General features: G+C 55.0%; 1 protein-coding gene across 20 annotated transcripts in view; it reads right to left on the reverse strand.

Moving 5' to 3' along the window:
* The window catches only part of MSI2 (musashi RNA binding protein 2), a 419,652-nt gene that overhangs the window by 91,461 nt on the left and 314,919 nt on the right, over positions 1-13,272 (reverse strand). The window lies entirely within an intron of this gene.

Consider the following 13,272-nt stretch of genomic DNA (forward strand, 5'->3'; position numbering starts at 1 on the left):
GACAAGGAGAAATGAGCAGTAGTGATAATATTAATCACTCTCTCTCTCTCTCTCTCACAGGCACGTACAGCTGGTTTTCCGACCCCAAAACCCCCTTCCAGAAGCCGCTTTGCTTGGGAAGAGCCTGATCAACAGAATGCACACCCAGGTCTAGTGCGAGGCTCACACCACGCTTCCTGGGGACCCAGGTGCACCGCCCGCCCCGTGTGAACCAGCCCTGAACTTCACTTTCCACTTGCAAAAGAGACTGGCCACGTGTCATCTGTCGAGAGCCACCAGGCAGAGAGGTCACTGGCAGGGGCGTATCTAGCGTGGGGCCGGCAGGGCACTTGCCCCGGGCGCCACTTGAAGGGGCGCACACCATTTTTAAAAACTAATTTTTCAGTGCTTGCCCTAGGCGCTATTTTCCCTAGCTACACCTCTGGTCACTGGCACGAGGACCATTCTGGCCAGAACCCTCACTCTGAAAAACTCCCTTCCATTTAAAAGCAAGAGCAAGAACAAGCCCTGAAGCCCATCAGCCGCGACCAGACAGCGGCATGAGGACCCCCCCACCCTGTGTCCTTGCCCCTGTTCCCCCCGCCCCGTCACCAATTCCTCACTCCCCACCTCACTTCCAAGAACAGAGGCGGAATATACCGCCGACTTGTGAGCGCTTCTCATCCACATATCCCATCACAGAACATTTCTTGAGGTCAGGCAGATGAAATCATAAATTTATAATACAACATTACTTCAATTTTCCTCTTCATTTGCCGCTGCGGTGCCCAGCTCTGCTCTAACGAGTCGGCGCCTGATCGGCACGGGGGGAAATTGGCAGGCTGAATATCAATAGCACATTAACACCATGCCCATGTGGATGCTTCATCAAGCCAAATTATGGGCAGGCTGGCCTATTCGCCGTCTCCCATTTAGCCGCCATTTTCGCCTTGCGGTGGGTCCTGAGCAATTTATTTGCTTCAGTACTTCTGGAGGATGATCAATCTTGCAGTAATTATCTCTTGTCACTAAACTCAGAAATCAAGACTTTGCCTCGATTGCCTCCCTGGAAGACAGAACTTCCCGAGCCACAGAAGTGCAGAGCTAAATCAACAATCACACATGCTCTCCACAACACAACGGCTTCCGCACCCTTCCTCCCGCGCGCGCGGGAGACAGGAGGCAGCTCCGTTCTCCAGCCGACCCCGGACTCCCAGCAAGGCATCCGGGGTCGGCCGGGGAGTTGGCAATCCGCCGGGCAGGCCAGACAGAGATGCATCAGGTTCTCCCTCTGAGATTTGGGGGCTGCTGAACCCAGCGCTGACCACCAAAGCAGATGGGACACCGACACGGCGCCGACACGAGGATGCAAGGCGCCCAGGGTCGGTTGGGGAGTTGGCAATCTGCCGGGCCGGGCTGCCGAACACAGCACTGACCACCAAAGCAGACAGGACACCGACACGACGCCGACATGACGCCGACACGACACCGACACCGACACGACGCCTCCCCCAGATCATGTCCAAATCTTGAGACTCAGTATGCTTTCGCTATCCAGTCCAGAACGCTCTTTCTGCTGCTTGAAGTCCCGCACCCAGAAGCAACACGAGCCGCCAGTTCACGACAGAAAGACTGCTCTCCGATGACCACACAACATCCGAGGCAGGGGCTGAAGAACAGCCCCGCCGAGCAGACCCCAGAACATAGGAAGCTGCCATATACCGAGTCAGGCCCTTGGTCCGTCTAGCTCAGTGTTGTCTACACAGACTGGCAGCAGCTTCTCCAAGGTGGCAGGCAGGCGTCTCTCTCAGCCCTATCTTGGAGGTGCCGCCAGGAAGGGAACTGGGAACCTTCTGCAGGCAAATATGCAGGCGCTCTTCCCAGAGCAGCCCCATCACCCCTCCAGTGCTCACACATGGAGTCTCCCATCCAAATGCAAACCAGGGTGGAACCTGCATAGCGAAGGGGACAAGTCATGCTTGCTACCACAAGACCAGCTCTCAGACAATTTGGAGAAATGCTCCCAAGTCCAGGGAAGGAGAATTGTGTTCCCGGAGTGCTGGACTACGTGTGGGAGAGCTGGTCTCATGGTCGCAAGCATGACTTGCCCTCTTTGCTAAGCAGGGTCCACCCTGGTTGCATATGAAAGGGAGACTAGAAGTGTCAGCACTGGAAGAGATTCCCCCTTAAGGGGATGGAGCCGCCGCTCTGGGAAGAGCAACTGAGGTCCCAAGTTCCCTCCCTTGGAAGCATCTCCAAGACAGGGCTGAGAGAGATTCCTGCCTGCAAACTTGGAGAAGCCGCTGCCAGTCTGTGAAGACAATACTGAGCAAGATAGACCAAGGGTCTGACTCAGTAAATGGCAGCTTCCTATGAAAACAGAGGTGGGACCGTTTCTCTCTGGAGGAGAAACCTTTACGAGATGGCTCTCACCAAGAATTAGCAGCGAGTGGGAAAATGTTATTGCGTCAAGTTAAACGGGCAGGACACAGATTCAGCAAGCAGCAGTTCCCGGGACTGAGGAGGAGAGCTGGGTCTTGTGGTGGGAAGAATGGACTGTCCCCTTTGCTAAGCAGGGTCTGTCCTGGTTTGCATTTGAATGGGAGACCACATATGTGAGCATTAGAAGATCTTCCCATTAGGGGATGGAGCCGGTCTGGGGAAGAGCATCTCTATGCTTGCAGGCAGAAGGCTCCAAGTTCCCTCCCTGGCAGCATCTCCAAGATGGGGCTGGGAGAGAGACGCCTGCCTGCCACCTTGGAGAAGCCGCTGCCAGTCTGGGTAGACAATCCTGAGCGAGGTGGGCCGAGGGTCTGACTCAGTATATGGCAGCTTCCTGAGTCCCTGTGGGTGGAGAAAAACGTGTTAGGACCTCGGCTGCAATAGCCATCAGAGATCCCTTGGCAGTGCCCAGTTCTTTGTCGCTGTTATCCAACGGGCTGTGTGTTTCCCGCCCCGATGATAATGCTGCTAAACTCCCAGGCACTAGCTCAGTTTTGTCAAGGAAAGAATACCCTGTTTCCCCGAAAGTAAGACCTACCCCGAAAGTAAGACCTAGCAGCAATTTCTGATGTACCGCTAATTGCCCTAGTGCATTTTGGGGGGCTAAAATTAATATAAGACACTGTCTTATTTTCGGGGAAACACGGTAATTTGCCAGTATCGATTCTGAAATCAAGGATCGGAAGCCGGACGTGTTCAGACTCTCTAAAACTTCAGTTCGTTCACCTTTCGGTTCGCTGCAAAGCCAGATCCTGGAGCGAGGGACCTAACCCTAACCCGACTAACTTACTGGGGAGCTTACTGGGAAGCTTACTGGGCTTACTGGGAAGCGTGCACAGGACTGTAGCCAGAATGCTAACCTAAAGACCACGAGTCCCTGTGTGTACAACACAACTGGCGTCTTGCCCCATTGAAGGTAGACAGTCAAATGGCCGTCGGGATTTGAGCTTCAAGGTGGACACTCCTCTTCTTCTGAATGAGGTCCCTATAAGCCAGCGTGGTGTAGTGGTGAGAGTGCTGGACTAGGACCGGGGAGACCCGAGTTCAAATCCCCATTCAGCCATAATACTAGCTGGGTGACTCTGGGCCAGTCACTTCTCTCTCAGCCTAGCCTACTTCACAGGGTTGTTGTGAAAGAGAAACTCAAGTATGTCGTACACCACTCTGGGCTCCTTGGAGGAAGAGCAGGATATAAATGTAATACTACTACTACTACTACTACTAATAATAATAATAATAAACTCCTCTTCCTCCCAATGTCAAACTTGGGGGGTGGTCCTGGGCCGAATGGTTGGGCGGCAAAATGAGGCCACTCCAAAAAACAAAAAAGGCCGTGGTTTCTGCTTACTCAGAGGGGCTGCCTGCCTGCAGGTATGCATATTCGTTTGCAAATTAAAAGAAAACAAATCTTTATACAAGAAATCAAAACCGTCGGACACACACACACACTTAACAGGGTTAGGTGCACACTGAGGTTATCTCCAGTGCACGTGCAGAATGCACGTGGCAGTCTCCCAGGGTCTCGCTTCTTGCACAAGAGAGAGACAGAAAAGAGGACCTACGGCCACTATAGCGAAGACCCATTGGCCTTGAGGTGCCACCAGCAACCTTCCAAGCACTCAGATTGTTTTTCACGTTGGTAGCTGGTCTTCAACTGACCAGCCTGTCATTCACTGACAAGGCCGGCAAAGTGGAGTTCTCCTCCCTCTCCCAAGAAACAAGAGCTCAGAGCATTCCAGTGAAACTGACTGAACACATCATGAACTTGTGGAACTCCACACCACAAGGTGTGGCGGTAGACCCTGGCATTAAAAGGAGTTCCCTGGAGGAGCACAGGGCTATTAGCCATAGTGGCTAGTTAGGGCCTCCAAGTCCCAAGGCAGTATCTGCTCAGAGGCATCTATATGGCCATTGTGGGGAACGGGATACTTTGGGCACAGGGGCCGTTGCTCGGTATATGCAGATGGTCCCAGCTTCAACCCTCCCGGTAGGGCTGGGAAAGACTCCTGCCTGAAACCCTGGAGAACCGCTGCCAGTCAGTGTAGACCATCCTGAGCTAGATGGACCAAGGGTCTGACTCAGTAGAAGGAGGCTTCCTATCTTAAGAACATCGGCAACTGCCATAGACTGAGTCAGACCATTGGTCTACTGAGCTCAGTATTGTCTTCACAGACTGGCAGCGGCTTCTCCCAGGTTGCAGGCAGGAGTCTCTCTCCCAGCCCTATCTCATTGGAGATGCTGCCAGGGAGGGAACTTGGAGCCTAGTTGCTCTTCCCTGAGCGGCTCCATCCCTTGAGGGGGAATCTCTTCTAGTGCTCACACTTCTAGTCTCCCTTTCATATGCAACCAGGGCGGACCCTGCTTAGCTAAGGGGACAAGTCATGCTTGCGACCACAAGGCCAGCTCTCCTCTCCTAAAAAGATCTCAAGTACAGAGCCAGGAAAGATCTTAGGGAATATAGGAAGCTGCCATATACTGAGTCAGACCCTTGGTCTACCGAGCTCAGTATTGTCTTCACAGACTGGCAGCGGCTTCATATGGGTGATGTACAGACAAACACACACACTTGATGCAGGAAGCAACACCCTGCCTGGAGAACGCGGCTTCCTATCTTAAGAACATCGGCAGCTGCCATAGACTGAGTCAGACCCTTGGTCTACTGAGCTCAGTATTGTCTTCACAGACTGGAAGCGGCTTCATATGGGTGATGTACAGACACACACACACGACGGGTCCAGCTTCTCCTCCCCGTCATTTAGAGGAGCAGCAGCAGCAGCAGCTCCTCGAGAGAGAATGACTTTCTCTGAAGGGCAGGAGCCGCTTTTATGCATGAGCGCCGTCCGCCTAGATTGAACGAGCGCTGCTTCCCCTGGCCATATTAAAAAGCCGGCCCGCGACTTCCTGGAATGAGACGTCGGCGCGCCAGGTAGTATTTCAGGGGGCCGGGGAGATAAATCTGACCGGCTGAGCATCCTGCCGCCCGGGAGGGGAAGGGAACCGAGGCGTGTCAAAGCTCCGGGCTTTGGGAAGAAGAGGCTCACGGCTCAGACCGCCGCCTCGGGGCTGGGGTGAGCCGGAGGGAAGCGTAGAAGGCTTAGGAGAACATCAGAACAGCCCTGCTGGATCGGGCCCAAAGAAGCCCATCGAGTCCAGCATCCTGCTTCACACAGGGACCGACCAGATGACCTCTGGGGAGCCCAAAGGCGAGAGGGCATGCCCTCTCTCCTACCGCTACTCCCCCGCAACTGGTATTGAGAAGCATCTTGCCTCTGAGGCTGGAGGTGGCCGTAGCCCTCAGACCACTAGCCGCCTGTCCTCCAGGGGGGCTACTGAACCCCTCTTAAAGCCATCCAGGCTGTCGGCTGTCATCACAACTTGTGGCAGAGAGTTCCACAGGCCTCTTTTTCCATACGCGGTGTGGAAAAAGTACTTCCTTTGGTCGGTCCTAAATCTGATCCTGGTGGAGCTATCCAGGAAAGTAGCCTTTGATAGTCCAGGTCTCCAGGATTTTCCTTTCAAACCCGTCTAGACTGGTGGCCATCACCACACCAAGCAGCAGGAGGTCCCAAACGTTAACTAGACCTTGTGTCAAGGAGTACGTCCTTTAGTCTGTCCTGAATCTCCCGGCATTTAGCTTCAATCCGGATGACCCCGGGTTCTAAGATTTACATGAGAGGGGAAAAAACATCTCTCCATCCACGTGATCCACCTCCATCACGTCCCCCTCCTTTCTCAATGAAAAAATGTCCAATGGCTGCAGTCCGTCCTCACAAGGGGGTCGCTCCTGCTCCTTTTGCTCATTTGGGCTGCCCTCTGCTGTCCGTCCAAAGGAGAGCCTCAAAGATGGAGACCGAGGTGAGATTCCTGCCTGCCACCTTGGAGAAGCCGCTGCCAGTCTGTGAAGACACTACTGAGCGAGGTGGACCAAGGGTCTGACTCAGTATATGGCAGCTTCCTATATAACCTAAGATCTTTCCTGGCTCTGTACTTGAGATCTTCTTAGGAGAGGAAAGCTGGTCTTGTGGTCGCAAGCATGCCTTGTCCCCTTAGCTAAGCAGGGTCTGCCCTGGCTTGCATATGAAAGGGAGACTAGAAGTCTGAGCACTGGAAGAGATTCCCCCTCAGGGGATAATAGGGACGCTCTGGGAAGAGCAACTAGGCTCCAAGTTCCCTCCCTGGCAGCATCTCCAACGAGATCGGGCTGGGAGAGAGATTCCTGCCTGCAACCTGGGAGAAGCCGCTGCCAGCCTGGGTAGACAATCCTGAGCTAGATAGACCGAGGGTCTGACTCAGTCGATGGCAGCTTCCCGTATCCACTCAGCGGCATGTCTGTGCCTTCTCCTCGGTGCGCTTTCAAGGATATCCACCCTTCCCCCCCCCCATTCCCCATCTTAGAAGAACCAGGAACAGACGCGTGCGGCGTTCTGCTAGAGGTCTCGGGGACCCGGGCGAAATAGCAGGCCACCTCCCAGCCTCCCGATGGTAATTTGGCTTGATGAGTTAATTACACCCTTCTCCCGCTCGTGGGTGGGATTCCGCCGCTGTGCCGCTGACGGGTTCGGAAGGGAAGGTTTTGATTGCCTGCTGAGAAGCTGCTGACAGCCTTGACCTTGAAGAGGGCTTGTGAGAAGCAACGCGGGACGCAGGCAGCAGGCAGGCTCGGGCGCATCTGCCGTGACGTGACTGGGGCCAATTGCTGGAGAGGAAACTCGGGATGCAGTGGGGCGCGGCGGGGGGGGGGGGGCGGCAGAGGAGAGGCGGGGCGGATAATTAGGCATCTGGACTTCATGGCGAATCCGTCACTCATTCGGGGAGGCTCGTAAGATCCCACCAGGAGTCACCCTGAGGAGACCAGGGGAAGAAGGGAACCCACTGGGATCTCTGAAAGAGCCTGTGCGCCTGCAGCATGCGCTAGAGGGCACCTGCAGAGGCCAAGGAGATGGGACAGACCCTTCCTGGGAGTCGTCATGAGCTCAGTTTTAAGGTCTGAGCCCATCTTTTATCCAGGAGCGAATCCAAGCCCAACGGAGTCGTGGGCTGCCTCCGGGGGAAACCCTTCGTCCTTCCTTGCGGGGAATAGCCTGGAACATAGGGAACTGCCATATACTGAGTCAGACCATTGGCCTATCTAGCTCAGGATTGTCTTCACAGACTGGCAGCAGCGGCTTCTTCAAGGTGGCGGGCAGGAATTTCTCCTCTCAGCCCTCTCTCGGAGATGCTGCCAGGGAGGGAAGTGGAAACCTTCCGCTCTTCCCAGAGCGGCTCCATCCCCGGAGAAGGGGTATCTCTTCCCGTGCTCACACTTCTAGTCTCCCTTTCATATGCAAGCCAGGGTGGACCCTGCTTAGCTAAGGGGACCAGTCATGCCTGTGACCACAAGACCAGCTTTCCTCTCCTAAAAAGATCTCAAGTACAGAGCCAGGAAAGATCTTAGGGAATATAGGAAGCTGCCATATACTAAGTCAGACCCTTGGTCCACCTAGCTCAGTATTGTCTTCACAGACTGGCAGCGGCTTCTCCAAGGTTGCAGGCAGGAGTCTCTCTGCCAGCCCTATCTCATTGGAGATGCTGCCAGGGAGGGAACTGGGAACCTTCTGCTATTCCCAGATCGGCTCCATGATCCCCTGAGGGGGAATCTCTTCCAGTGCTCACACATCAAGTCTCCCTTTCATATGCAACCAGGGGGGACCCTGCTTAGCTAAGGGGGCCAGTCACGCTTGCTCCCCGCCTCCAATCCTTGCTTACTTGGGAGTAAGCCTTACTGGCTACGCTGTGGGGTGCATTTATGGGCCGGCCTGCCGTGAATGGTGTTGTGAGGCATTCGGGAGAGGATGGGGCCGCTCAGAGAACCAGTCGGGAGTTCTTCTCTGGCTCTGGCTCTGGTTGCAGGAGCTGGTCTTGTGGTAGCCAACTCAGGGCGAAAAGGTGCCTCACGGCTCAGTGGGCAGGGGACACTTTCAAAACCGTGGGAAGGGGAGAGGAGCCGTCTTCCTTCTGACCAGCACAGCACCCCCTCGGACGCGGTTGGCCAGCGTCGGTTTGGAGACCCAGCCCCGGAAGCCCTGACGTGTCAAGACTCTCTCAAACGTCACCCAGAGTGAGCTGGCCTCTCACCTCGGCGGCCAGGCAAGGACCTTGACCGCTGGTTGTCCTAGGCAGGGTTGAGTGCGCGGGGAGTCCCACAGACCCGGAAGGGGCTTACTCCCTGGTCAGCGTGCCCAGGACGGAAGCCGCAACGCTCTAGTTCACGGCAGGGTCACGGGTCCCTCTCTTGCCCGGAGCGGGAGGAGAGCGACGGTTCCTTATGCGCCCCAGCACAGCAGCATCTTTGGCAGCGACCTGCCGTCGCCTCCAGCGGCCATTTTCTTTTTAGGTTGTGAGCCCCCTTTGGGGGCAGGGAACCGCCTCCAGGCCCCCCACGGTGTGGGGACCAGCCCTGCTGACTGGGCCAAGAGGCGCCTCTCCAAAATGGCGGCTCTCTTCCGTTTAGCCGCTGAGGGGAGGGGGCTTCCTTAGCAACGGTCCCTCTCCGGCGTCTGGGGTCTCCCTGGGGTCTCCCTTTGCACCGGGGGCCCTTTGGGGGCAGAGACCCCTCTTCTCCGGGCAAAGCCAAGCAGGCAGGGGCTCCAGCCACACAACGGAGGAGCAGCCCCCTCGGGCCAAGGGCCGCCTTGGTTAAGCGGCACCTGCCTACTAGGCCAGCCATGAGCCCCCTCTCAAAATGGCGGCTCCCTCACTCTCAGCAGGGGGGAGGGGGCAGCAGTCCCTCATCGGCCCAGCCCAGAGGACCTCTGGGGGTGGGTGGGTGTCTGGGGTCTCCCTTGTGCCGCTTTTTAGACTCCCCGTTCCCAGAAGGGCACAGATCCACCTTCTTCACTTCTCCACATAAACTGCTTCAAGAACTTCTGCTTGCAAAGCTGCATATATTTAAGCAGGGGGAGAGCAAGCGACCCTCTCCAGCCCCAGCATGACCTCCCTGCAGTGGGGTTTTTTTTTAGACTGGGAGCCCCTTTGGGGCAGGCAACCACCTCCAGTCCCCCACTGTGTGGGAAGCAGCCCTGCTGACTGGGCCAAGAGGCGCCTCTCCAAAATGGCGGCTCTCTTCCGTTTAGCCGCTGAGGGGAGGGGGCTTCCTTAGCAACGGTCCCTCTCCGGCGTCGGGGGTCTCCCCCTTGGGGGCAGAGACCCCTCTTCTCTGGGCAAAGCCAAGCAGGCAAGGGGGCTCAAGGGCGGCCTCGTTAAGCCGCACCTGCCAACTGGGCCAGCCATGAGCCCCCTTTCAAAATGGCGGCTCTCTCACTCTTAGCGGGGGGAGGGCAGTGGCCCCACTTCGGACCAGCTAGGCGCCCCTTCAGTGGCTGTTGCCAAAATGGGCCCCCCGTGTCTCCTTCTAAACGGCGAGCCCCTTTGGGGATAGGCAACCACCTTCTCATTCCTTTCGCTAGGTCAACCACGTGGAGGGCTTGTTCAGGATACAAGGGTTCCTTATAACTCTACACTCCCCCCACACACCCCTCTGAAGAAGGGCAGACCCACCAAGTGGGGTAGGCTTTGGTGGAGGCCTGTGGGGCAGCCGGCCCCTTTGTGGTTGTGGCATTAATACGAATACGGCAAATATTTATACCCCACTTTTCAACCCAAAGTTCCCAAAGCTGTTGACATAGATATTGATAAATAAAAGAAAGCCAGCGTGGTGTAGTGGTTAGAATGCTGGAATAGGACCGGGGAGACCCGAGTTCAAATCCCCATTCAGCCATGAGACTCGCTGGGTGACTCTGGGCCAGATTGGACACCAGCCACAGCCCCTGGAGGGATGCTGTGCTGGGGCTGGATAGGGCCAGTTGCTCCCCGCCTGCTAAACGTAAAGAGCACCATCACTCCATTGAAAAGGTGCCTCTTGGCTCAGCTTGGCAGGGGTGCAGACTGCCGAATGCCTCCCCGGAGCAGGCGAATGGGGCCCCCATCTGGTCCTCTCCCAGCGACCGACCATGACAATCCTTGGCGTTCAGAGACCCTCCGGTGGAGGGGCAGCATGGCGGCCTCCGTGGCTAGCCGTGTCCTGTGTTCAATGCTGTGCTGGCCGGAAGCCACTCTGTGGGCATTTCCTTCCCATCCTATATAATAAAACCCTAAGGTACCTGCGTCCGTCTCACTTGCTGGTGTTCTGCGCATGCGTGGCGCGCGCGGACGCACCAACGGAAACTACGCACACAACTGTGCGCATGCGTAGTTACCGTCTCTGCTTCGTAGGTCCGCGTAGCAACCCGTTACACCTGAGGCAAACCTGCATCCGTGTCTCTTGCCGGTGTTCTGCGCATGCGTGGCGCGCGCGGACGCACCAACGGAAACTATGCACACCACTGCGTGCGCGCGTAGTTACCGTCTCTGCGTCGACCCGCCTGACCCCGAATTTTTTTTAATATCTATGCAAAATGAAGCAGCTGACAGGTAAAATGATAGGTAGGAAGAACAACTAAGCAGAAACAAATGAGGGGCAATTATAACCAAGAATGGCCTGCCACGCAAATAGAATTTTGCCATTAAACACCATTTATCCCCTTTAATGAGGCCTCTCTGGGCACAATGGCTCAGAGTCCAATACTGTCCTCTCTCCTTGGAACTCCTAATTATGGCTACAACCTAGGCGATTATGCATCTCCCCGGGCTGTCTCTATCGGGTGCGCCATTTAAAGCCACGAGATTTTTAATTATCTATGCTGAACTGTCAAAGAGACTTCTAAGAATGTGCGACTCAATTCTTCTTTTGTTTTCTTTCTTTTTCTTTTTCTTTTTTAAAGCGGGGAAGGAAAGAGGTGGTGGAGAAGATCATTTTGAACCCTAATCCTATTTCTGTGAATGTGAGCCCAACTGTTTATTGGGGACATCCATTTAAATGCAAATTTGGGTATTCCCAAGGGTGAGCGGGCATGCGTCCACCTTTCAACTCAGAAAGGATCACGCCCCAAGTGTAGGCTCCCTGCAGCTGCCAGGCAAGTGCCACCACCATTTCAACCCAAGCCCTGCTTCTGTGCTGCCTTCCCAAAGAGGGAGCCATGAACTGCTTTACGTCAGGCACTCCCAACCTTGAGCAGCAGGGGATGATGGCAGTTGTAGTCCAACAACATCTGGATTAGCTCATCAACTTCCAGGGACAATCGAGGAAGGATTCTCCGTGGGGCGCCGGAAAGGGAGTCATTGTGGGCCCATACTTGCCAACGGGACCCTCGTGAGGGCTGCCTCGCTCCACCAGGCACCCCTGGGCCCTGAAGAACAGGGTGCACTCATAGGAACAGAGGCAGCTGCCGTATACTGAGTCAGACCCTCGGTCTATCTAGCTCAGGATTGTCTTCACAGACTGGCAGCAGCGGCTTCTCCAAGGTGGCAGGCAGGAGTCTCTCTCCCAGCCCTATCTTGTTGGAGATGCTGCCAGGGAGGGAAATGGGAACCTTCTGCTCTTCCCAGAGTGGCCCCATTATCCCCTGAGGGGGGATCTCTTCCAGTGCTCACACTTCTAGTCTCCCTTTTCATATGCAACCAGGGCGGACCCTGCTTAGCTAAGGGGACAAGTCCTGCTTGCGACCACCAGACCAGCTTTCCTCTCCTAAAAAGATCTCAAGTACAGAGCCAGGAAAGATCTTAGGGACTATAGGAAGCTGCCATCTACTGAGTCAGGCCCTTGGTCCACCTCGCTCAGTATTGGCTTCACAGACTGGCAGCGGCTTCTCCAAGTTTGCAGGCAGGAGTCACTCTCCCAGCCCTATTTCGTTGGAGATGCTGCTAGGGAGGGAACTTGGAGCCTAGTTGCTCTTCCCAGAGCAGCTCCATCTCCTAAGGAGAATCTCTTCCAGTGCTCACACATCAAGCCTCGCATTCAAATGCAACCAGGGCGGACCCTGCTTAGCTACGGGGACAAGCCATGCTTGCTACCACCAGACCAGCTCTCTCTTTCAATCAAGTTCCCAAAGCAGTTTACATAGAAAAAGAAAAATAAATAAACAAGATGGTTCCCTGTCCCCAAAGGGCTCACAACCTAAAAGAAGCAGCAGAAGACAGACCCCAGTCACAGCCACTGGAAGGAGGGTGTGCTGGGGTTGGAGAGGGCCAGTTGCTCTCCCCCGCTTGGGAGAGTTACTCTCCACTTGGGCCAGTTGCTCTCCCCCGCTGGGGTTAGATAGGGCCAGTTGCTCTCCCCCTGATATTTATAAGAGAATCGCTGCTTTAAAAAGGTGCCTCTGTGCTCAGTTAGCTATTTGCTCTTAATTAAAATAAACCGTGGTTCTGTGTGATGTGAATGGCTCGGGCCCAAGGCATTTTAAGAGAACTACGACGACGACGACTATTTATATACCGCTTTTCAACAACATTTCCAAAGCGGTTTAGAGAGAGAGATAAATAGAGAGAGAAAGATGGCTCCCTATCCCCAAGGGCCTCGCCATCTAAAAAAAGAAACGTAAGAGAGACCCCAGCAATAGCCACTGGAGGGATGCTGTGCTGGGGACGGAGAGGGCCAGTTGCTCCCCCCGTGAAACAGAAAAGAAGGGCCACTTTGGTCTATTAGCAGGGGTTAACGCCGCCTTTTTCATGAACCTATTAAGATAATCATGGGTAGTCCAGCTGCCACCGGCTCGTTTGGGGTGGTGACTAAAAACCGGGCCTTTTCTAGGATTGCCACAGGACTTTGTAACGCACTCCCAAACAAAATCCGAGCTTCCCCTTCTCTGGAAGTTTTTAAGAAAGACCTGAAAACATACCTGTCTAATCGGGCTTTTAATTTATAGCTTTTGGTTTTAA

This window comes from Hemicordylus capensis, chromosome 12 (genome assembly GCF_027244095.1).
Source record: "Hemicordylus capensis ecotype Gifberg chromosome 12, rHemCap1.1.pri, whole genome shotgun sequence".
In the NCBI taxonomy this organism is placed as follows: Eukaryota; Metazoa; Chordata; class Lepidosauria; order Squamata; family Cordylidae; genus Hemicordylus; species Hemicordylus capensis.